This window comes from Trichosurus vulpecula, chromosome 6 (assembly GCF_011100635.1).
Source record: "Trichosurus vulpecula isolate mTriVul1 chromosome 6, mTriVul1.pri, whole genome shotgun sequence".
NCBI lineage: Eukaryota > Metazoa > Chordata > Mammalia > Diprotodontia > Phalangeridae > Trichosurus > Trichosurus vulpecula.
The window spans coordinates 62,478,288-62,503,331 of NC_050578.1; the positions used below are offsets into that span (position 1 = coordinate 62,478,288).

The 25,044-nt window shown below is 39.1% G+C and overlaps 1 protein-coding gene and 1 pseudogene across 1 annotated transcript in view; both read right to left on the bottom strand.

Moving 5' to 3' along the window:
- The window catches only part of STPG2 (sperm tail PG-rich repeat containing 2), a 655,681-nt gene that overhangs the window by 340,522 nt on the left and 290,115 nt on the right, over positions 1–25,044 (bottom strand). The gene's annotated exons all lie outside the window — the stretch shown is intronic.
- On the bottom strand, positions 4,121–10,085 carry LOC118853223 (annotated as a pseudogene).

Sequence of the window (25,044 nt, forward strand, 5' to 3'; positions counted from 1 at the left end):
GAGATAGTGAGGGGAATTGGGTGTCCAACCTGGGGAAGATCTAGGGAACCTCTGCTGACAAGGCACACCAGACCCAGCTGTACTGTGGAGAGTGGCCAGGGTGAAAAGGAACCAGCACACACTGGTGGCAGAATGCCGCTGGCTGTGGGCACTTACAGGAGACTGGAGGTCTTGGTTTGAGTTCAGGGTCAGAGGGGAGAACTAAAGAGGTTCAGAGGCCAGAGGCACCATCCCCCATACCCCAGGTCTAGAGGTGATTATGAAAATTAAATTATTAACAAAAATAATTCACAGGCAAAGGAGAAAGAATACAACCATAGGGAGCCACCATGGGAACAGAGAAGAATGGGATTCCTCTTCAGAGGAGGATACTGAAGCAAGGAAACCTTCCACCACAAAGAGTAATGTCGAATGGTCACCTGCCCCCAAAAAAAATTCATTGAAAAACTTAAAAAAGATTTTAAAAATCAAATGAGAGAGATTAAGGAAAAATTAAAGAGAAAAATAAGAATAATACAAGAAAAACAAGATTATGACAAGAAAGTCAACCAATTAGAAAAGGAGACCCAGAATCTTAAGGAAGAAAATGACTCCTTGAAAATCAGAATTGGGCAAGGGGAAGTCAGTGAAGTTATAAGAGATGAAGAAATCATATATATGTATGTATGTATGTATATGTATATATACATATACATATATATATACATAATGAAAAAATAGAAGAGAATATGAAACATCTCACAAGAAAAACAACAAATCTAGAGAACAGACCAAGAAGAAAAAACATAAGAATAATTGGACTACCTGAAAGTTCTGATCAAAAAAAAGAATCTTGATACAATAATACAAGAAATAATTAAACAAAATTGTCCTGAAGCATTAGAACTAGGGGGGAAAGTAGAAATAGAAAAAATCCACCAATCACTATCTAAAAGAGATCCGACAAGGAAAACTCACAGAAATATTATAGTTAAATTCTGAAACCCCCAGATCAAGGACAAAATATTACAAGCAACAAGAAAAAAACAATTTACAAACGATGGTACCACAATTTGAATTAGACAAGACCTAGCATTGGTGACACAAAAAGATCACAGGTCTTGGAACACTATATATCAAAGAGCAAAAGAACTGGAGCTCTGGCTGAAAATATACTCAGCAAAGGTAAGCATAATTCTGAATGGAAAAAATGGACATTTGATCAACTGTCAGGCTTTGAGGACTCTTTTAAAAACCCCTAAACTCAATAGAAGATTTGACATACAAGAGCCAAGAGAAATATAAGGTACATACCAATGACCAATTACAAAGGACTAAATAAGGATAGAATGTTTAGCTTTTATATATGGAAAATGTGAAACCTATGTCTAAGATCGTTACTAGTAATAAGGTAGCTTATAAGAAAGATTGGAGTAGACCTGAATATGATATGACTTCAAAAAGTAAAACTGTGCTCTGGATCACTACTGATTAGAGAAATGCAAATCAAAACAACTCTTAGATACCACATCTCTCCTGTAAGATTGGCTAAAATAACAAAGCAGGAGGATGATAAATGCTGGAGAGGATGTGGGAAAATTGGAACATTGTTACATTGCTGGTGGAGTTGTGAGATGATCCAGCCATTTTGGAGAGTAATTTGGAACTATGCCCAAAGAGCCATAGGAATGTTCATACCCTTTGACCCAGCAATACCACTTCTAGGGTTGTATCCCAAAGAAATCACACAAGAGGGAAAGGGACCCATACGTACAAAGATATTTATAGCGGCTCTCTTTGTGGTAGCCAAGAACTGGAAATCAAAAGGATGCCCATCAATTGGGGAATGGCTGAAAAAGCTGTGGTATATGAAGGTAATGGAATACTATTGTGCCGTAAGAAATGGGGGGACTTCGTAAAAACCTGGAAAAACCTACACGACATAATGCTGAGTGAGCGGAGCAGAGCCAGGAGAACATTGTACACAACCACAGATATATGGATTCTGTGAGGACCAACCCTGACATACTTCGCTCTTCTCAGCAACGTAAGGTGCAAGGACAACTCCAGGGGACTCATGATGGAGAATGCTATCTTCATCCGGAGAAAGAACTGTGAAGTTTGAATGCAGATTGAGGCACACTACATGCTTGCCTTTTTTCTTCTCTTTTGTTTTTGTTTTTGAAGGTTTTTTTTGGTTCTGTCTCTTCTTTCTCATGATTCATTCCATTGGTCATAATTCTTCTCCACAACTTGACTAGCGTATAAATTAATTCAATGCAAAGTTATACATGATAGTTATATGAGATTCCATGCCGTCTTGGGGAGGGAGGGGGGAGGGAGGGGAGAAAATCTGGAACCCAAAATTATGTAGAACTGTGTGTGGTAAACTAAAAATAAAAAAATATTAAAAATAATAATAAAAAATAAAAATGCAAAGAATAAAAAAAAGTAAAACCGTTCAAGAACAGCTAAAAGAATAATTACCTTATACAAATGAAGTGCAAAAGGAAGAACCAATACAGAGGAATTAGATAGGGGAGGGGGGCTGTTAGTTCTGGAAATCTACTTTCATTGGGAATGGGTTTAAGGAAGGGAAATACATATACATCTAGAAGAGCAGAAAAGTCTTATAAATTTAGAAACAAATAAAACTCTAAGGGAATATAGAGGAGGGAGAGGATAAAGGAGGCATATTTAGAGGGAAGGGTGAGGGAATAGGTTAAAAGAGGGATATAGAAGGGTCTTTAGATTTAGGGAATGTGAGGGTAACGGAGGGAGCTTTAGAGGGGAGGGGAGCAGAATTGGTCAAAGGGGTGTACAAAAGGGTGCTTAGATTTATGGCAATGGGAGGGTAAGGGAGAGATTGCTGGAGTTGGAGTAGTAATAAGAGGATAAGGTAGTAGGTAAAAGTAAAGTAGAGGAGTTAGGAGAGAGGAAAAAAGAGATATGTACAAACACAAAAACAAGATTAGGAATAGAATCTCTTAGGGAAAGTATATATTTGTGTGTGTGTGTGTGTATAGGTACAGGTATATATATATACATATACATATATATGTATATGTATATATGTATGTGTATATATATGTATATATATGTATATATACATATACATATCAATACCTATATACAAATATTTCCATGCTCAACTATAGCCTTAGGATGGCAGGTAGGGGGCAGGAAGGGGGAAAAAAAAAAACAAAGTAAAAAGTGTACAGCAGAGAACAAAAGAAAACCTAAAAGGAAGCAAAGTTGGATAGCTTAACATAATGCACATAATTTAATATATAGGCTTTCTTGAAATGATGTTATTGCTATGTATTCTAAATCCTCTCCTGTGTTCTGCTGTGCACATGACATGTTTTTTTTTCTTTTTTAACTTTATATTTAAGTTTATAATGTTTCTTTTTCTTATTATATATTTAAGTTTTAGTATTTATCTAAAATAATAAACTTAAAATTAAAAAAAGTCACTTGATCAAGCCATTTGTGATAACTATTGCCTTATATCTCTTCTCTCTTGGCTACACTCCTTAAAAAAAAAGCTGTCCATATTCAGTGCAACTTACTCTACTCTCTTTTAAACCCTCTGAAATCTGGCTCCTGATCTCATCTTCCACCCTCCCCTCTTGGACACTCTCTCATCCCTAGGTTCCACAATCACTTCTCTCTCTTGATTCTCCTCCCACCCATATGACTGTTCCTTCTCAATCTTCTTTTCTCCATCCTTATCCTTGTTACACTCACTAACTGTGGCTGTCCCCTGGGGCCCTCTCTTCTCTTTTCTCTCTATGCTCTCAGCTCCAATGGCTTCAGCTGTCACCCATATGAAGATGACACTCAGATTTACACATTCAGCTGTACACTCTCTTCTGAGTTCCACTCTTACATCACCATCAGCCTTTTAGACATCAAAAACTGGATGTCCCGTAGACATTTTTTTTCAAATGAAAATTGCTTTTATTTTATTGCTTTTTTTTTGCAACAGACACCCCCTGTCCAGAGCCTGACTGCAGCTTTACTGTTCAGACTGAGGAATGGCGCAGGCCCCAGGTGCACCCAGTCCCTCTCAGGCATGAGCCTCCCTCCCCTGGGGACTAAGGCCTGGACAGCTTGCTCCATGACCAGCCCCTGCCACTTAGCCATACAGGTCATCATCATTGCCTTCTGTGTACTCATTGCTTCCTATGCTTCCTCCACTGCCCTAGCTACAGCCAGCCCCACCTTGGTTCCCTGAAGTGAATCTGAAGCTGTCAAAGCCCCTGCTCTGCTGAAGGGTCTGTGCAACCATCTCGTATTTCTGGATATCATTGTCACTGACAGAGCCGTGGGCAAAGTGCATGGTCTCCTTAATGTGCTCCTGGTGGATCTCAGGGAACAGGTCATCCTCTTCTACCTCTATGGCAGAGGGGTTGGTCTGCCTTTCCCACTCTCATTGGATTTCGCTCTCAATGGACTCTTGGATAGCCAGTTTGCAAGCATACTGGCAGATTTTTGTCAGGTGAGCCCCAGAGAAGCCATTAGTCATCTTGGCCAGGAGCCCTAAGTCTACATCCTTGGCAACAGGTGACTTCCTCAGGTTGGCCTTAAGAATTGCAATACAGGACTTTTCATCAGGCAGCTGGTCCAAACAGCCAGGCCAAAGAATTCCAGGGTCAATATTATCAGGGCGGTTGGTGGCACCAATGATGAACACATTTTTCTTTGTGGATATACCATCCATCTCTGTCAGGATCTGGTTGATGACTCTGTCAACAGCACCTCCTCCATCTCCAATGTTGCCTCCACGAGCCTTGGCAATTGAATCCAATTCATCAAAAAAAAAGAATGCAGGGGGTAGCTTGGTGGGTCTTCTCAAATATCACACAAACATTGGCCTCAGACTCACCAGACCACATGGTGAGAAGTTCAGGGCCCTTGATGGAGATGAAGTTTGCCTGGCATTCAAGGACGATAGCTTTGGCCAATAGGGTTTTTCCACAGCCTGGGGGCCCATAGAACAGGACTCCCTTGGAAGATGTCATACTAAACCTGCGGAACTTGTCTGGATGCTCCACAGGGTACTAAACAAGCTCTTGGAGCTCCTGCTTGACATCCTCCAGACCATCGATGTCCTCCCAGCTCACCTGTGGCATCTCCACAACAGTCTCCCAAAGTGCTGAAGGACTTCTCTGGCTCAGGGCCCATCTGAAGTCATCCATGGTGACAGCCAAGGAGTTCATGACTTCAGCATCAATGGTCTCATCCTCAAGGTCAATGAGGTCCATCTTCTTCTGAATGGCTTGCAGTGCTGCCTCTGAACAATGTGGCTAGCAGTTGTTGTGGGGGTGAAAGACAAATAAAACCAGCACACAGAAGGGCTGCCAGCACAGGATCTTTTATCTGCTTTTCGAAGGAAAGCAACTTAAAGGGGTTTACAATCTCATTTTAATAAAAAAAAATACATATATCACTCACTTAGCTCAGGGGGAAAAGCCAGAACCCTGAACTTCAGAGCAAATACAAAGAGAAATCATAAATAGAAAATATAAGCACAGCAAATAACACAATTCAACAGACAGGCTTTGTCTGATCGAGACATCACTTACATAGTTACCAAAAAGAGAAGCACCAACATCTGGGTTTTCCAAAGCCAAGGAGCTCCAGCGACTACCCAGAGTTTCCACATCAACACTCTTCCAGTGAGTGAGAGCCCCAAACAAAATGCTAACCTCTGAGTTCATATACCCTTTTAGGGCCCAAAGGCTTCACACCTAATCGGCAAAAGGGTGTGAACCTGGGGCTTTGCACCTAGCAAGACTTAATCAAAGGTACTTGATTATTTTAGCATTCTAAAAGAGAAAACAGTAAAAAAAAAAATTCCACATTAATTAGTATTATACTCCACCCCTTTCCAGGATCCTTGGCTTTACACAATCTAAATAGCCATGGATCCTAGAACAAATTGAGGCATTATACATTTCAATCCAATCAGGGAACTAAAGCATAACAGTCAAAACATAATAAAACATATCATTCAGTGTCATTTCCCAAAATACTTGTTTACAAAACAAACACATCCACCCCTTGGTCACAGTAAGATACAGTCTTCTTTAGTAAATACAGAGTGTCCAAGTTAAATTCCCTTTGAGGTGTGTCCTTTTCCACAGACTGCCATTGCAGGCTTCCTCAGGGTAACCTCAGGTACAGGCATGCTTAAATTAGCAAAGTCCCAACACAAACAAAAAAGTCCAAATAAAGTTCTCTTGGGGATGTCCTTCTCCCCACACTGCTCCAGCACCCTTCTTCCAAGTCTTGAAGGGCAGGGGGACAACAAAGCCAACAGGGTGGGGTCCTGGGGGGGTCCAAGGAACTTCACCCACCATTGACAACTCCACCCTCCCCCTAGGTCTCAAACAGTCCCAGGAGAAGGCAGCAAAAAAGCACTTTCAGTGCCTTGCTGCAAGTTTCCATCTTGAACTCCAAGCTCCTGGCTTCCACCCAAATCCTGAGGCAGGCAGCTCCCCACCCTTGCTCTCACCTTTCCAAAGTTCTCAGGCAGGCAGTCCTCCACTCTGGCTTGGTCAGTATGTCATCAGCATCTGCTTGTTCTCTCACCTCACCAACTGCTCCTGTCAAGTCTGTATGAAGGTCGTTCTCCTCTTTTTCTTTTGCTTCACCAACCTCTTCTGTTGAATCTGTATGAAGGCAGTTCTCTACTCCTGCCTCAAGGCTCCACAAAAAGTGCAATCTCAGGACATCCACCCCTCCAGCACAGTCAGGAGCTGAGCTAATCCACTCAAGCCCTGGCTCTGGCCATCCCCACCTCCCCCAAGCTTCTGCTTGTTTTCCTCCCACAGCTGCTGCTCCAGCCTGTCTCCCCCGAAGTTCTAGCAGGGTAGGGAGGGGGAAGGAGAGGTTATCTCCCAGGGCCCTGTTCTAGGCACCCGGGAAACCATTCCCATCACTGCTACTTGCGTGTTTTTCTTCAGGCCACTGGGGCTCCACAGAACCATAGCTCCACAAGTATAAAGAGCAATCCAACAATTGGGAAACATTCAACCACTATCTCAGTACCCCAAAACTCCATATATGCCTTTTAATCTGCAGATCCTGCCATGACTATGCCATTTTGTAACAACAATGTTACTCCAAGTTCCTTGATCTTCACAACTCTTCTTCAGCACTCTCCGCTCTGCACACTCTTGATGCTGGCTCTCTGCTTCTGAATCCTGCCACTCTCTGCTCCCTACTTCCAGCTCCATTTTTCCAGTTCCACTCTCAGTCCTCAGTCCTCAGTTCTGCTCTGCTCCGCGTTCTGTTTTCTCTTTTTATACAGTTCTAGCCTTCATCTGATTGACTAGAACTCAGGCATATAACAATGGCTCTAGTCTTAGCAACTCTCCTTAGAGCCCTGAGGGTTTCATGCCTCTCTCAAATTAGAAAACTAGTTTGCTAACTAGCCTGGGACCTCACATCTAGTTAGTGAAAGGGTGTTGGCTTGTCTTTAATCAGACCTCCCTTTGTTGGCCCCACCTGAAGCCTATTCAATGGGTGGGAAAGATCTTTCACTTACTGATTGGCTTCACACTCCCTATTACCAAAAGCTGCCCAAATGGTGACTTGATACAAAATGGAATCAGTTAGGATAGGTGGATAGAGTGTGAGGTCTGGAGCCAAGAAGATTCATCTTCCTGAGTTTAAATCTGGCCTCAGGTACTAACTAGCTGTGTGACCCTGGGCAGGTCACTTAACCCTGTTTGCTTCGGTTTCCTATCTATAAAATGAGCATAAGAAGATAAAGGTAAACCACTTCAGTATCTTTGCCAAGACAACTCTAAATGGGGGTCACAAAGAGTTGGACGTGACTGAACAACAATAAAGGTCAAAGCGACAAACTTATTCTCACTACATCCATCAACTCTGACCTAAATGCCCAACATATTGAATTTCTTATTTAACAGTTCATCAGTTACATTCTTCACTAAGCTAAAGAGTTTGTGAATAAAATGTTTATGTCTTTTTGGTTCACTGCATGACTATTTAAAGCAAGGTAGATCCTATCCTATAATTATTTCCATAGATCTAATCCTAATGATTTGTATATCCCTAAGAAACTCATCCTTTAACATGTGAAATAATTTTAGAAGTATTAAGAATATAGCTGAAGTAATGTACAATGATTATTTTTGTTTCAGTGATTTACTGAATAACTATTTTTTCCAATATAGGAAATGAATGTTTTCTTAATATATTTGTAATGGAACTTTACAAAACACTTCAGAAAACAACTTGGACTACCTAATGCCAATGATAATATTTCCAAAACCACAAAAATCAGCAGAAGAGAAAAAGTGCACATTATTTTCTACCATTTTATGTGCCCAGTTACAAGAATTACTTAAAAAAAGAAGAAAATAACTAAGATACAGAAAAAATCTCAGTGTTCATTATTGTAAATAATAGTCCTAAACAAAAACTCAAAGGTGTATTAGAAGTCACATATCTATAAAGTTTTAGGAAATTAATTCTAATTTAGTCTTTTTATTTTCTTCACAAAGGGCATTCACTTAAAAATGTTTTTAGAGATCTCTGAGATAGTACTGAGCTTTCTGATCTGAGATTATATGTGTGTATGCATACACATAAATATTTGCCCAAGGAAAAATGAATGAATTGCAAAGTTCTGATGGTGAGCTATAACTTGCCTAGAAAAGAATAACCATAAATCTCTCTTTTGGAGGACATGTAGCACCATTTTATTAGGCTGTAACATAGTTTATTATTATGATAATAAATCATATACCCTTTTTTAGTGAAAGATGAAATTCAGGAAAAATCTTAATGGTTAAGGAGCCAAATCTTGGCACAGTCTTTTTCAGCCAGATTGTTCCAGTAAGTAAAGAATGGTCTGGGAATAAGTTATTAGAAGCAGTAATAACTCCTTCAGGCCACTGGAGTGATTTGAGGCAACTGGTTCAGCCACATATACAAAATGAAAGGTACAAATGCAGCTGGGCCGTGGGAAGAAGATAACCTTGGCCTCTGGGTTTAGATTTTATGTCTATTCAGATTTGTTTGTATGGTGGGTACATGCAAAGCAGGTGAGGAGAGAGGTGCTGAAAAGACTACACTGGGTAAAATCTGCACAGCTCTGAGCTTCTTTGCTGGAGCCCCTGAAATGGGTTTCAGAGGACAAACTATTCCACAGGCCTAAAAATGGTTGTCCTTTTAACTTCAGTCTCTTAAAATCTCTAGTTCCCTTCAAGTCTGAATTCAAAGACCATCTTTAACAGAAGTCTCATCCAGACTTCCCCAAGTTGCTAGTGCCTGCCCCACCCCACCCCACCCCAATTACTTATATTACTTTGTCTCCATTTTGTCTTTATTCTTTTCTCATTACTTGTCATCCCTTATCCTGCTCCCCTTCTCCATTACAGGGGAGGGTATATTTTGTTTCTTTCCTTATATCTCTGGTACCTAGCATAATTCCTAGTATACAATGGGTGCTTAATAAAGGCTTGCCCAATAATGAATTAAATTCCTGATAAGGAATTAAGCAAGAAGTTACATATTTCCAACTCAAAGACAGAAAGAGATCACTGATAGAGAAGCTACTTGGTAAATAGGAAATATGTGCTACAAGATGAAGGCAAATTCAAACAACTCTAAAATTTCTCCCCACCAGCAAACTGGCTATTGGAATAGTCCATGCTAGAGAGGATGTGGAAGCATGCTGCTGGCTGAGTAGTTGTACAACTTCAATTTGGAATTATGCAAGGAAAGTGACTCAGCTGTCCAAGTGCTTGGACTTAATGATCCCACAACTGAGCACATCCCCCTGAGGAAGTCAAACACAGAAGCAAAGGCCCCCAGTATACTGAAATAGTCATATCCTCACTCTAGGTGGTAGTTTCCCATCCTCTCCAGCCATAATAGCCCAACCATATTGGCAGCTGCTCTAGGGATGACCCATTTCTCCTCACCTGAAACAAGACTCTATGAACTGTGGGGGTCAATAGATTCAGCTTTGGAAGGCTTGCCTTAGGACAGTGCTGAGCACATTGGTGAGTGGGTGGGTGGGCAAGCATGTGAGTGAGTGAGTACAAACTCACCTGGGCCATGATTTGTAGCTAGTCCATCCAGATGCATCTTGAAAAATATTCACGGAGACTACAACAATGTAAATGAAAAGATAACTAAAACTAAATCCAGCTCTTAGTAACCTAAAAGCCAATGCAGAGAACTTTGTTCTGGCTTCTTTAAGCTAGTTTTTGACCCTGAAAAATATAGTATGGTCAGAAGAAATTACCTACACACCAATTACAATTTCACACAAACATTCAACCAAGGTAAGGCAATTACTATACAATAAAAACCAAAAGAGACTAAAGTGTCTTAATCAGCAAACATTTGACTTACTTTCTAAGCTGAGTGATACGGCAGGCAACAGCAGCACTGATTTGGAATGTGTAATTTTTTTTAAAATTGTATGGAGAAAGACAAACAGTATAAAGGTCATCAGCAGTAGATAAAGAGTAATACAGGATGGGTAGCCATGGATGAGGTGTGATTTGCATCACTAAAGAGAAAATTTGCATTGAAGAGATCATAAATCTACTTGACTATCTGAATGAAGTACTATCCTACTTCTTCCATCAAATCGATTCCTTTCAAATAAAGCACTCCTTCCTTAGCCATGCTCCAGTCATGAGTCACATATCAACTAAGTCTGAGCAATACCTATCAAGACAAATTTCCAAGGTTATTAAAAATATCTAGCTCAGCTTGTTCTTTGTTCATACTTTGTACACTTATGTATAAAGATGCCTTCTTCTTGTATATCAGCTCCTATGAATTATTGGTTCCATTGAGAGTCTTCTTCCTTTGTCATATTTGTAATTCTCTGTGTTCTCTGGCTTGGGAGTTATTTGTAGGCAATTTTCTACTTCTTCCTCCATTTTCAGTTTAAAAGTCTTACCCTCTGGATCATATTCACAATTCTCCAGGTAATTAAAATGTTTGCTGCTGCTCATTAGTGTACACTAGACCATTTGGGGGAGTTGTTAAATTTAATAATTCCCCAACTAAAACATGATTAACAATTTTGTCCTTTCTCCCCATCCATCAGCAAAGATCAAACTGATGTTTGTTGGTCATGATTGGGCAGGTTCCAGGGTTGGTAAGGTACTTCTTTCTTTTCCCTTTCTCTCTCCTGTCCCACAATATTACTATGTCCTTCTCCTCAAAAAACCAAAAACACAAAAAAGGACAAAGACAAAATGGAAGATCACAGGAAAATGTCATATTGAGAAATATTCAGAAGGTGGTTTCTTTGAGCTTGATGGCACATATATGAATGTAACCATTGTCTGAATGAGGTATGGGCAAAGCTGCTGGCTTAAACTGTATAAGCTCAGCCTGTCAGTGCTCTGGAGATGATGAAAATTGGTGCTTTTTTTCCCTATGTGATTATTCAGTGCTCAAAGACTCCTGCACTTTGAAATGACACAACACAGTTTTATTGGCCACTGAGCAAGAAGAGTTCTTTGAAAGTGGAGTGATTGGGGGCAGAGCCAAGATGGCAACTGGAAAGCAGGAACCAGCTTGAGCTCCCTGCTGAGTCCCTCCAAAAACCTATAAAAAATGGCTCTGAACCAATTCTAGAACTGCAGAACCCACAAATCAGCACAGGGAAGCAGGACTCCAGCCCAGGACAGCCTGGATGGTCTCTGGGTGAGGTCTGTCCCACGCAGAGCTGGAAGCTGGGAGCTGGGAGCTGGGAGTGGGGAGCGGAGCGGAGCCCAGTGTGAGCAGTGCGGACCAACCAGACCAGGAGCCGGGCGGAATGTGCCCTACCACCCTGAATCAGTGAGCTGCGGCAGTTACCAGACTTCTCAACCCACAAACACCAAAGATGAGGAGAAGGTTAGTGGGAAAAGCTGCGGGAGTGGAAGGGGTTCTTGGTTCAGCTTCCAGCCCTGGGGGCAGCGGAGGTGGGGCAGCTACAGCTGCTGCTGCTTCTGGCCCCAGGCCCACCTGGTAGGAGGAATTAAGTGGTGGACCAGAGCAGGAGTGCACAGCCTGCCAAAGATCTAAGCCCAGTCTGGGTTGGGGGGTCTTGGTGAAGGAGTAGTGCTGGTGTGACAGAGCTGGCACCTCCCCCCCAAACGTGGAGCATAGAACTCTTTAGTCTACAAGCAGTCATACCCTGCTGAAAAACTCAAGGGTCAAGTTAGTTGGTTGGGAATATGGCCAGGCAGCAAAAACACGCCCAGATTCAGTCTCAGACTTTGCATTCTTTCTTTGGCGACAAAGAAGACCAAAGCATACAGCCAGAAGAAGTCAACAAAGTCAAAGAGCCTACAACAGAAACCTCCAAAAACATGAACTGGTCCCAGGCCATGGAAGTGCTCAAAAAGGATTTGGAAAAGCAAGTTAGAGAAGTAGAGGAAAAATTGGGAAGAGAAATGAGAAGGATGCGAGAAAACCATGAAAAACAAGTCAATGACTTGCTAAAGGAGACCCCCAAAAAATACCGAAAAATACACTGAAGAAAACAACACCTTAAAAATAGACTAACTCAAATGGCAAAAGAGCTCCCAAAAGCCAATGAGGAGAAGAATGCCTTGAAAGGCAGAATTAGCCAAATGGAAAAGGAGGTCCAAAAGACCACTGAAGAAAATACTACTTTAAAAATTAGATTGGAGCAAGTGGAAGCTAGTGACTTTATGAGAAATCAAGATATTATAAAACAGAACCAAAGGAATGAAAAAATGGAAGATAATGTGAAATATCTCATTGGAAAAAAAACTGACCTGGAAAATAGATCCAGGAGAGATAATTTAAAAATTATTGGACTACCTGAAAGCCATGATCAAAAAAAGAGCCTAGATATCATCTTTCAAGAAATTATCGAGGAGAACTGCCCTGATAGTCTAGAACCACAGGGCAAAATAGAAATTGAAAGAATCCATCGATCCTCAAATAGATCCCAAAAAGAAATCTCCTAGGAATATTGTCACCAAATTCCAGAGCTCCCAGATCAAGGAGAAAATACTGCAAGCAGCCAGAAAGAAACAATTTGAGTATTGTGGAAACCCAATCAGAATAACCAAGATCTGGCAGCTTCTACATTAAGAGATCGAAGGGCTTGGAATACGATATTCCAGAGGTCAATGGAGCTAGGATTAAAACCTAGAATCACCTAGCCAGCAAAACTGAGTATCATGTTCCAAGGCAAAATATGGATTTTCAATAAAATAGAGGACTTTCAAGCTTTCTCAGTGAAAAGACCAGAACTGAATAGAAAATTTGACTTTCCAACACAAGAATCAAGAGAAGCATGAAGAGGTAATCAAGAAACAGAAATTGCAAGGGACTTACTAAAGTTGAACTGTTTTGTTTACATTCCTAAATGGAAAGATGACATGTATGATTCATGAGACCTCAGTATTAGGGTAGCTGAAGGAAATATGCATATATATATGTTTATGTATATGTATGTATGTATATATAAGTGAATGTGTATGTATATATATATCTGTGTGTGTGTGTGTGTGTGTGTGTATATATATATATATATATATATATATATATATATATATATGAGAGAGAGAGAGAGCAGACACAGGGTGAGTTGAAGATGAAGGGAAGATATCTAAAAGAAATAAAATCAAATTAAGGTATGAGAGAGGAACATACTGAGAGAGGGAGATAGGGAGAGATAGAATGGGGTGGATTATCTTGCATAAAGGTGGCAAGAGGAAGCAGTTCTGTGGGGGGAGGGGAGAGAGCAGGTGAGGGGGGAATGAGTGAACCTTGCTCTCATCAGATTTGGCCTGAGGAGGGAATACCATACATACCCGATTGGGTATCTTACCCCACAGGAAAGAAGAGGGAGGAAGATAAAAAAGGGAGGGGATGATGCAGGGGAGGGCAGATGGTGGTGGAAGTAATCAAAAACAAACACTTTGGAAAGGCGACAGGGTCAAGGGAGAAAATTCAATAAAGGGTGGTGGGTTGGGAAGGAGCAAAATATAGTTAGTCTTTCACAACATGAGTATTGTGGAAGGGTTATACATAGTGATACACATGTGGCCTATGTTGAATTGCTTGACTTCTTAGGGAGGGTGGGTGAGAAGGGAACAGGGGAGAGAATTTGGAACTCAAAGTTTTAAAAACAGATGTTCAAAAACAAAAAAAAAAGTTTTTGCATGCAACTAGAAAATAAGATACACAGGCAATGGGGCATAGAAATTTATCTTGCCCTACAAGAAAGGAAGAGAAAAGGGGATGGGAGAGGAGTGGGATAATAGAGGGGAGGGCTGACTGGGGAACAGGGCAATGAGAATATATGCCATCTTGGAGTGGGGGGGAGGGTAGAAATGGGGAGAAAATTTATAATTCAAACTGTTGTGAAAATCAATGCTGAAAACTAAATATGTTAAATAAATAAATTTAAATAAAAAAAATTATTTCAAAACCAAAAAAAAAAAGTGGAGTGATTATGCCTCTGGCAGAAACTCTTCTTCCAGCTCCCTCCTGGTGGCAAGTAGACCTCTTTCATTAGACTTTCTATGATAAGGTAGGAGGAGGGACAGCACCCTTTACCCTGACCCTGCATGGAAATGGTGAACTGCCTAGTATATGGCAGCCAAATCACATGTCCTGCCTAGATGAGCCTGAGACTGGATCTCAGAGCTCTAGCTGCCTCTTCTGTCCTGTCTCTTTCTTCAGTATGGTGATTATTAACTTCAAGATAGTGACTGACCTTACGAAATCATAAGGTCCAGCAAGTGGACTTGACCCTGACAGCTTCCCTTATGTTAAGGAAAGCTTCTGCACTAGAGAAGATGATCACCAAGAAGAGGAGAAACCTAAATCTGGGCCTGGCTGACCAGTGAACATGGACTTTGAGGAGACAGTGAGGAGCTGAGGTGAAACTGCATTAAGTTCTGATGAGCTTTGAGTGTCAGCCTCCCAGGATAATGATAGTTGCAAATTGTTGCTGATTAATTTCTGTCAGTATATACTTGTGATTGTCTTACATATCTCATTTCTTCTTTTAAAATGCTAAACAAGAAAAAAGCATTTTCACATACACAATGGAACACATAAAGCAGACTTCACATGGATCCTTTTAAAAGGCATATAATAAGCTCCATGTTATTCTCAAAACTATCCTCCCCATCTATTTCCTCTAAACTTCTATCTGTTGCCATCAACACATTTTTAAAATTATGACACCTCTCCCTCCCCGATACCAGCAATCAAAATGAGAAGGGGAAAAAAAAAACCACACTTTTAGCCAATAAGTATAGATGAGAAAATGAATCCACAAATTAATCATGCCTGAAATCACATGTCTTTGTTTACCATGAGTGGGTCACCTCTCTGTCACGAGGGGGACCTGTAATGATAGGTCCTCTGGAGACATAGTTGGTTATTGTATTTATATAAACTGTTCTCTTGATTCTGCTTACTTTCTTGTACATCAGTTCATACTAGCCAAGATTCTCTGTCACTGTCATATTTATGGCACTATAACATTAGAATATTTCTTTTGTAATTCCTTAATTGCAAAGCACTCCCTGAAATCCTAGTTCTTTCCTTTTTTTCCTTTTTAAGTCCCTTTCAAGATTATGAAGTTTGTTTTGCTTGTGACTATCCAGCCTTGATATTATCCTCTTTCTTAACCACCCCCATTCTTGTCTACTTCCCTGTTGAGTTTATTTCTACAATAGAATGTGTGTGTCCATATGCTTGTATGAATATGTTTAATTGCCCTTTGTCCATTTCAGAAAAGATTGTGATTCATCTGATGTTCCCTCATTTTCTCCCATGTTGGTATATTCCCCTCATGCACTCCAGATGTGAGAGACAGCAAATTCCTCTTACTTCTTCCTGTTCTCTACATCCTTCCCTTTCCCCACATCAAACATTCAAAATAGAATCGATCCATTCCCAGGTCCACTGTTTCTCTTATTCTCCTTCAATGCCCTTCAGAAGACATCATGGAGTGGAAGGGCCATTTCTTTCTTGTCCTTTGCTAAATATCAGAACCACATCATCAAGTAGGTCAAATGATTTTAAGTTCCTATGATTCTCTAGACTCGTGCTTTTATTTCAAAGTTTCTACTTAGTTTGTCTTCATCAAAAATGTGCATAAGTCCTCTATTTCATTAAAGATTCATTCCCCCGCCTCCATAGGACTACGTATTACCCAACTTTGCCAACTAGGTACCAAAATGGAAGAAACATCATCTGATGATCTCATTCTTTTCTGAAATGGACAAAGGAGCATTGAACATACTCGCACAATATCTTTGACTATAAGTAAGCCTATTTTTTTGTTCAGTTGTTTCAGTCCTGTCTGACTCTTCATAACCCAATTTAGGCTTTTCTTGGAAGAGATTTTGGAGTGGTTCGTCATTCCTTCTCCAGTTCATTTTACAGATGAGAAAACTGAGGCAGACAGGGTTAAGTGATTTGTCAGGGTCACACAGCTAGTAACTTGTCTGAGGTTGAATTTGAACTCAGATCTTCCTGATTCCAGGCACTCTATCCATTGTGCCACCTAGCTGCCCCTTATAAGGCTATACTTTTTTGCTTTTTGGAATATTATATTCCAAGATCATCTTTGTTTATGTAGCTGAATTTGCTAAGTGTTTTGTGATCCTAACGATGGATTCTTGATGCTTGAACTGCTTCTTTCTGGATATTTGCAGTGTTTTTTCTTTGATTCAGAAGCTCTGAATTTTGACTATGACATTCCTGGGACTTTAAGAATTCCTTTCACGAGGTAAGGAGTGGATTCTTTCTGTCTTCACATTGACCTCTAGTTCTGAGGGATCTAGGCAGTTTTCATTTATCGTTTCTTGAATAATGCCCATTTTTAAACCACAGTTTTTAGGGAGTCCAATGATTCTTTAATTATTTTTCCTTTTACCTGTTTTCCAGATCAGCTTTATTTTGTATCAGATATCTTACATTTTTTCTAAATTTTTGATCATGTTCTAATATTATCTGTTGTCTTATGGTTTATTAGGGAGTTCAGGAATTTGAGTAAGATTTATCACTTTATCTTCTGTGCTATTTATTTTCCTTTCAATTCTTTCCTCCAGAGCTTTTATTTCATTTTGATCTCATTTCATTTTATTTCTTCTAAATATCTATGTAAATCTTATGGAAAACCTTTTTTTTCTCTGAGTTTCTGCTTACTGTTGTTGCAGAGGGAGGGAGTGAGGAATGGAAGGAGAAAGAAAAGAAAGAAGGGAGAGAGGGAGGGAGGAAAACCTTGATAACAAATTGCATAATTAATCAACACAAATTCCCACAATGCCCATGTCCCAAAAACATTTATCTCATTCTGCACCAGCTGTCAGGAGGTGAATAGCATGCTTCATCATCAATCCTCTGGAATGACGATTGGTCAAGCTGTAAATCAAAGTTTTTTATGCCTTTCCAAGTTGTTTATTGAGAGGCCTCCACTCTTGATGCTGCCAGACACAGAGCCTTGAAGGCTACTCTTTGCCCTGGCCCACCTCTGGTTGCTCTGGAAGGCTATTAGCTTATGTGTGCACTGACACTAGCTTTAACAGAAACTACCACTCCTATTGCTTGTGGGCTTCTTGTTGATGTTTTTGTGCAGTTCTGGAGTGAGAGAAGTCACTATAGTATCTCAATGAATTTCTTGATCATTATTTATCTAAGGTGAATTTTATGGGATGTTGGGGGGGGAGGGGCGGTTCTGGAGTAACTATTTGGCTTCTAGGTATACTGCTTCAGTTCAGGAGGCCATCTTGGCTGTATGTTAGCATTTCTTTTATGTATAGGAAAAAAACTCTATCCTATATTTACTGTATTTAACTTGCATATTATATACCTTTCTACTCTCCTCTTTGGGAAATCTCCACACAAGAGCCAAAGCCTAACCTTAAGTTGGGTCCTGGGGTGGGAAATGTAATGAGCCAAAACTATAAAAGAAAGGAAACCTTAACCCTTCTCATTAGAGGCCAGGCTCTCCCAGGACTGAACTGAGTCCAGAGGAGATGGACAACTCAATGGAAAAGCATTACGTCCAGCCCCTTAGGTACTACAGCAGTTCTTATATTAGATGAAAAACTGAGAAATCCTCTGACATCAAGACAAACCCTCCTTCCTATTCTACATGAAGGTAGGATCTATCTATGCCACTTCCAAGCCACGTATTTGTGTGTCTGCATTCAGAAAGCACTACACCTATATCTTTCATGTGACAGCCCATCTACAGAAAGATTTTTAATGCTAATAATTCTTTATCACTTCTTTTGTAAAAAACAATATCTTTTCTTTTTTTAAAGTTATGTTTCTGTGGTTATGCTATATATTGCCATGGTGGTGAAAGGCATATGATCTACTTTTCTAATTTTTTAATAGTATGCTCTTTAATATCAAGATCACTTACCTATTTTATTATTGAAGCCTAATTTCTGCCAGATTGTTTTCTAGTTATCTCAGCAGTTTTTTTTTCAAATAAGAAGTTCCTCCTGAGGTAATTTGTTTTGAGGGTTTATTGAACACTGGGTTACTGAGTGCCAATATTTCTGATTCTCTTTTATCTAGTCTATTCCATTGGTTTACTTTTCTATTTTTAAAACCAATATCAAATGCTATTGATGACAGCTATTTTAAAGTTATTACTGTAGGCTATAAAGCGTTTGCGTAGCTAGTTTTCAGTTTAACTTTTAAATATGAACAGGTTTTGCTTCATGCTACCTGTTTGAGTAGCAGGTTTTTTTTTTAATAAGTGATTTTGAAGGCAAGTTTTTCCTCTTGGATATTTTTTTAAATAGACTAATAAATGTTTTTCCTTGGTGAAGGTATTTGGTTTAGATATTCAGTGTACCTTTTTTTCAGTTTTAATAGTTATGTCACAAATTCCTAGAACTCACTTGTCCAAGAGCATAATTCTTTCAGTGTCTTCTTTGTGCTTCATATTTTTAAATATTTTCTACTACTTATTTTGCCTCAGATAGATAGGGTTTTTCTTCCTGTTCTGGATCTCACATTCTGTTTTGCATTTTTCCCTTATATTGGGCAGATTTTCTTTTGATGCATAGATAATTTTGTTTCTTTTTTGATTGTATCTTGGAACTGTTTCTCAGGGAGTATTTTAGTGAAGCCCTGATTATTTTTAATATGCATTTTTTTAAAAAATACACTAGATTTATATTTTAAAATGACACACTGGAGTGTTATCACCAATTGGAATTAATTTATACCTTTCCAAAATTCTAGTAGAAATTGTAAGCAACAAGCCGAGACTGAATACCTGTATACTCTGGCCATCCATGTAAACTTCCCCAAAAGGAATTGAGACAAGAAATGCCAATGAACATCATGGGGGCCCTCACTTTTCTATCTCTCTACTAGATTGTAAGATATTTGATTTTGAGGGAGTATCTATTCCAAAAGAATAGAAACATAAGTTAGAGATGAAACTAAGCAAAAGTACATACTGCATGAGTGGAATGTTGTATGTGTTCAAGTTGCAACCCACAGAATACAAATAACTGACCATTTAGACAAAGATGTAAGAGGATTCCTTATCTATGACAGGAGAGCTCAGAAACTATTTCAGAGAAATTCTTGTTAATGATGTCATGACAGACTAGTAGCCTCTGTTAATCACCTACAATGGTGGTACCCCAAAGGAATGGAAAGAAACAGATGTGTCTATACTATCAGACTTTGAACAAAAGGACTTGAGTAGACCAGTATACTATATGACATGTTCAAGATGACCTGGATTGTCTGTCAGTTAATTAGAAGATACCCTATATTGTCTGCTAGGCAGATAATGGTTTCCCAGTCTTGGATAAGCTAAACCATTGAATGACCGCTTTTATACATATGTGATTTAAGAGACTAAGAATCAGAAAGGCAGAAAAGATGAAATCATCTTAAAAACCTACAAAGCATTTTAGACAGAGATGGAGAGACAAATGTGAAAATGCTTTCAGGGACTTAATTAGCTGCTTTACTCATGAACCAGTATCAGTATAAGGAGACACAAATAAATCTTTTGGTCTTCACACTGATGCTAGCCTGGAAAAATTGGGAGCTATCTCGTATCAAAAGAACGGCAGTCATCAGAGGCCAGTTCTATTTGTCAACAGGAGTTTGACTAAGTGAGCCTTGTTACCTTCTCCTCAAGCCTGAGTTTTTGGATTCCAAGTGGGCTATAATTTAGAAGTTCAAAGCTTATGTAAATATAGCAAGACTCCAAGTATAAAGTGACAATAATTTATTGACATATTTTGACCAGCTCTGGAACCTGTTTACCCCTCTCCCCAGCTAAACTAATGGTGGTATTGGGACAACTTTCCTCCTACTCTCTACAAAAGTGGAATAGATGTCAGATTATATCCATCCACACTATCTGCAAGCTGTGTATTTATGTATTTAGGCAGCTACTAGTTCCTATAACTTACTTACTATATTTATACACATATATACATATAAAGTCTGAAACTGTGAGTTCTTCAGTGGGGGGGGGGGGGACTTGTGGTACAGAAATTTCTTTTCTCAATGAAGACCAGAAATTTATCTCAAACAATAATAATAAAAGATGCTACCTATCCATCATTAATCAATCGTGGGCTTTAACTTGTTTCCAAAGGGATTAATCAGTCTCTTTTGTGATAAATGGTATGTATTTAAGAGAGAGGTATATGAAATTAGAGGTACAGTCTGGGTCTTTATGGGACTTAATATTTTTCCTCTCTGGGTAAAATAAATTGCCATTTTCAAGAATCTATGCTCATTTCCCAAGGTCATTGCTATATAAATTGAAAATAGTATTTTAAAATAATTTTTCTAATGTGAAGTGAATCTTCAGTGTCCAAATGCCAACAACATTTTTATACCATAATGTAATATATATATATAGGGTATATGTGACCATATACCTCTATATAGTAGCATAATAAACAAAGAGTTGCTGATAATTATAATTATGTAGCCTTGGAAGCAAAGGCATTTTGTTGAAATTCAGAGAGGAAAGCTAATATTCCATTCCAATTTCTTTTGTATAATGACTTATAGCCCTTCTCAGAACTTTCTGGTTTAGAAATAAGAAACACTTGTAAACGTCAATGGTTGATGGAGATTCATCACTATGCATTCATAGAACTTTAGATATGGTCAGTCCTCAAATCCCACCCACTTTCTGTTCCTCTCTGAGTAATCACTGTTATAACACACACATACCCTTCACTTGAAAAGAGCAAAGCAAGCCTTTCAGTGTGTTCTTGTAATTTCACAATGACATTGGTTCACTTCAATTTGTATTTAATAAAACTTTACAGGTGAGGTATGGGAACTGTTCTGAAAAGGTGCAATGAGGTGGAAAACTGTCTTTTGAACTTTTTCTTACACTGTATAAAAAAAGTCCTGGTATATTTCAAACAGATAGGAACTGTTAAAACCTCTGAATGCATGTACTCTGCAATGAATTTAATTTAATCCTTACAAAATAACTTGACTGGAAACCACAGTTCATGGGGCTATGCCATACAATGAATTTCATTTACAATGAAATAAAACGACTAACAGTACCACTATAATCTCTGCCTCATACACCACTGTGATGTTATGATTTTATGTTGCACCATTTTCTGCCCTGGATGCAATTTTAAAGTTGTCAAAATACTTTAGATTGACTGAAAATACATATAATCTCTTGGAAAACATTTTATATTATATTAAAGTTTCAAACTGATAGTCTCCTTCAACATAGTTATTTGTTGTTGCTTTTCTTTTTTATAAGCATAGTCTTTTTTTAAATAGTACTTCCAATGGTAATTAACAGGTAATGACAATAACAATGATGATAATAACTAACATTTATAAATGATTTACAAATATTATCTATTTTATCCTCTCAATAAAACCCTGGGAGGTAGGTGTTTTTATTATCTCTGTTTTACAGATAGGGAAAATGAGGTAGAGGTTAAGTGACATGCCCAGTGTCCTAGTTAGTAAGTGTCTGAGGTCAGATTTGAACTCAGGTCTTCCTGACTCCAAGCTCAGCACTCTATCCACTACATCACCAGCTGCCTCTAACAGATGATATTCTGTTCCCTTATTAAGAAAAATATGAATTTCATAAGAATTAAGCATCATATATGTTGAAATTATTGAAGTTATATGAGATTAAATTCTTATAGAAGGTCATTCTTTATGATGATCTAAATATTTTTACCTGATATGTTCAGTGAGTATTCTTCACGTCCAAATAGACAACATGGTGTGGTGAAAAGAGTGCCTTGTATGCTAATCCTGAATTGGTGACTCACTAGTCATGTGACCTGGGGGAGATATCACTTCATGCCTCAGTCTCCTCAACTGTAAAATGAGTAGCCCCATTCAATCACCTTTTAAATTTTTTACAATTCCAATCAATCACCAAGCATTTACTAAGAACCTGCTATGAGCCAAACTCCGTGTAAAGAGAAATGTATAGAGAAGTGACATAAAAACAAAATAACCAGGTTCTTGGGGATTTAGGGGAAGGTATACACACATTTTTAAGTTTAATCTGTATTATAAACACTTTCTTAAGTCTAGATAATCATCAAAACAATAAATTAAGCCTTGATTTATAGATTGCTCATTTCTGAAGCTCCCACTGAAATTTTAATAATGGACCCATTAGAACTGGCAAGCACATAAATTCTAACTCCACCCCCACACCCAAGGAAAAGATTCTCTGTTATAGGAGTAGGACTAGAGCGAGCTTTGAGAACAGTGGGGTCAGCACTGAGTGTAAAACTTAGGAAAAGTTGGGGGAACCTCAGAATAAAAAACAAAGTTCATAAAAACATCTGCCATGGAAAAAATCTTACATTGGCATCTCAGCCACTAAAGTAAGGAAATGTACCAATTCTTAGACAAAATTACATGTCTAAAGTTTTGGGGTTTGTGTGTATGTGTGCATGTGTTAAGGATCCTTTATTCTAAATAAAGAGTTCATTCAATGGAGGGCTTTTTTGGTGGTGGGGTGTGTGTGTAAATGAATGATTGTTAGCAATGAAATGTTTTTGTCTTTTCAACATTTACATATGTTCTAGTAAGAAGGTGCTCAGTCCTTAATAGAACTGACCAATTTAAGTCAGTCAGTCAAGAAACATTCATTAAGCACCTATTATGTGCCAGGCATTGTACTACATTATTTTTCTTCTCAGGGATTTTCTTTAAAAAGCCTCTAAAGTCATTCTGCAGTTTTGCATTTCTAGCTGCTCATCTGTATCTAGTGCTTAAGAACTATACCCTGAAGGAATTGTACTCTTAATTTTCTTTTCTCTCCCATGTGAAGGAAAGAATGTTTTGTGACAGAACCAACACTGAAGTTACAACATTATTTGTCCTTTGTTGTCCTTTGTTTTTGAAGAGGATCAATGACATGACAAGGTGGTGTCTCGACTTATGCATGAATTGGATTTGTCAGCTTCTCTCTTCCAGAGTCATGGAAGCCTAGTGGCAGGACAAAAGTCAGGACAACTTGAGAAGGCCTGGGGTGCAGTGGATGATCTTGGCATCTTAAATGTCTGACCAAGCTCTAAGCGCTCCACAGTGACTAGTTCAGCTGCCTTTGTGGCCCTTGGAACAAACTGTTCTCATCTGCCTGTTATGCCAGGGGAAATCTTTACATGTTTCAAGCAGATATCCCCCGATTTACCAATGGGTTTGAGGCCTGTTGGTTACCCTCAACTTGGTTTAGCCAGTCTGCCGAGATGGTTTACTGGGGTGTGGCCATGCTTGGAGCCACAGGTGAGGGTCTGGTGATAGGTGGACACCAAAGGTGGATGAGCAACCCTGAAAAGGGCTCAGCAAGCCCTCATATCAGAGGTGCTAGTCCTCTCTGAAAACCCCATACAACCCAGTTACGATATAGGATGTACATAAAAGCCTAAAAAGGGACCACAAGTTGGCACAATTAGAAAAGCCACTGTCTTTATGGGAGGAGCCTGTTGAATCAGCCCCAGGTAGGTGCGGGAGTGCTCCACATCATATCTGTACTAGGTCATTACATAAGAACTCTCCTCATTAATGAGCCATATTATCTAAGAGGCTGACTCCAATGGGGCAGAGCATGCTCTCAGTGCCAGAATTTGTTGAACATCCAGCAGCGGGATAGACACACATGTTGAGCCCATTCATTAATGTTCACCTGACCGCACAAAGAACAAAGAATCTCATCTGACCTGTGGCCATGGAATTTTGCCAAGAGGTTCACAGGTTAGGAGTGCAACCACACACAATGCATTTGTATATATCTGGCTTATACATAGTTGTTTATATGTAGCTTCCCCTACTAGACTCTGAGCTATTTGAGGGCAGGGATTTTTTTAATCTTTCTTTGTATCCCCAGCACTTAGTACAGTGCCTGGCATATAGTAAGGGCTTAATAAATCATTACTGAAGGACTAAATGATCTTTCATGCCTGTAAGCCTCATTAAGAGGGTCTGGATCCTGATTAGGGAGCCTGCGAATTAAACATGTGGGACTGAATGATATTTGGGAGATCAAGCCCCCCAAAAAGCCTATGCTATTCACAAGTGCTTCTGAAATAACACCAGATAATTTGTATAGAATACGAAATTAGTGGAATTTTTCACTCACAGGATTCACATTCAGGATTCACATTTGAGTATATAGTTGTAAAACATGATAGCATTTGCTGGATTGAACAATGAACACATATTCTTTCCAGATGAGAGTTATAACTATAGAAGAAGAATCAGGATATAGAATCAGAATATTAATTCAGTACTAGCTACTGTTAAAAGGATCAGACTATCTATTGGCCAGCTGATTGGACAAAATAACGTTACTTTTAAGTTCTAATTGCCTTTAAATTGTGCTACCTTGTTCCCAGATAACTTGGTTATTGGCAGAGCTTTCTGACTACTAATTAGGGCAATAAAGTGGTGGAGACTCAAGTGTGTTTGAATCCACTTACTTGCATTACTTTATTAATCTCAATTCAGGACACTTCCCTCTACTGTAGTATGCCATCTTGTATACTATTGAAG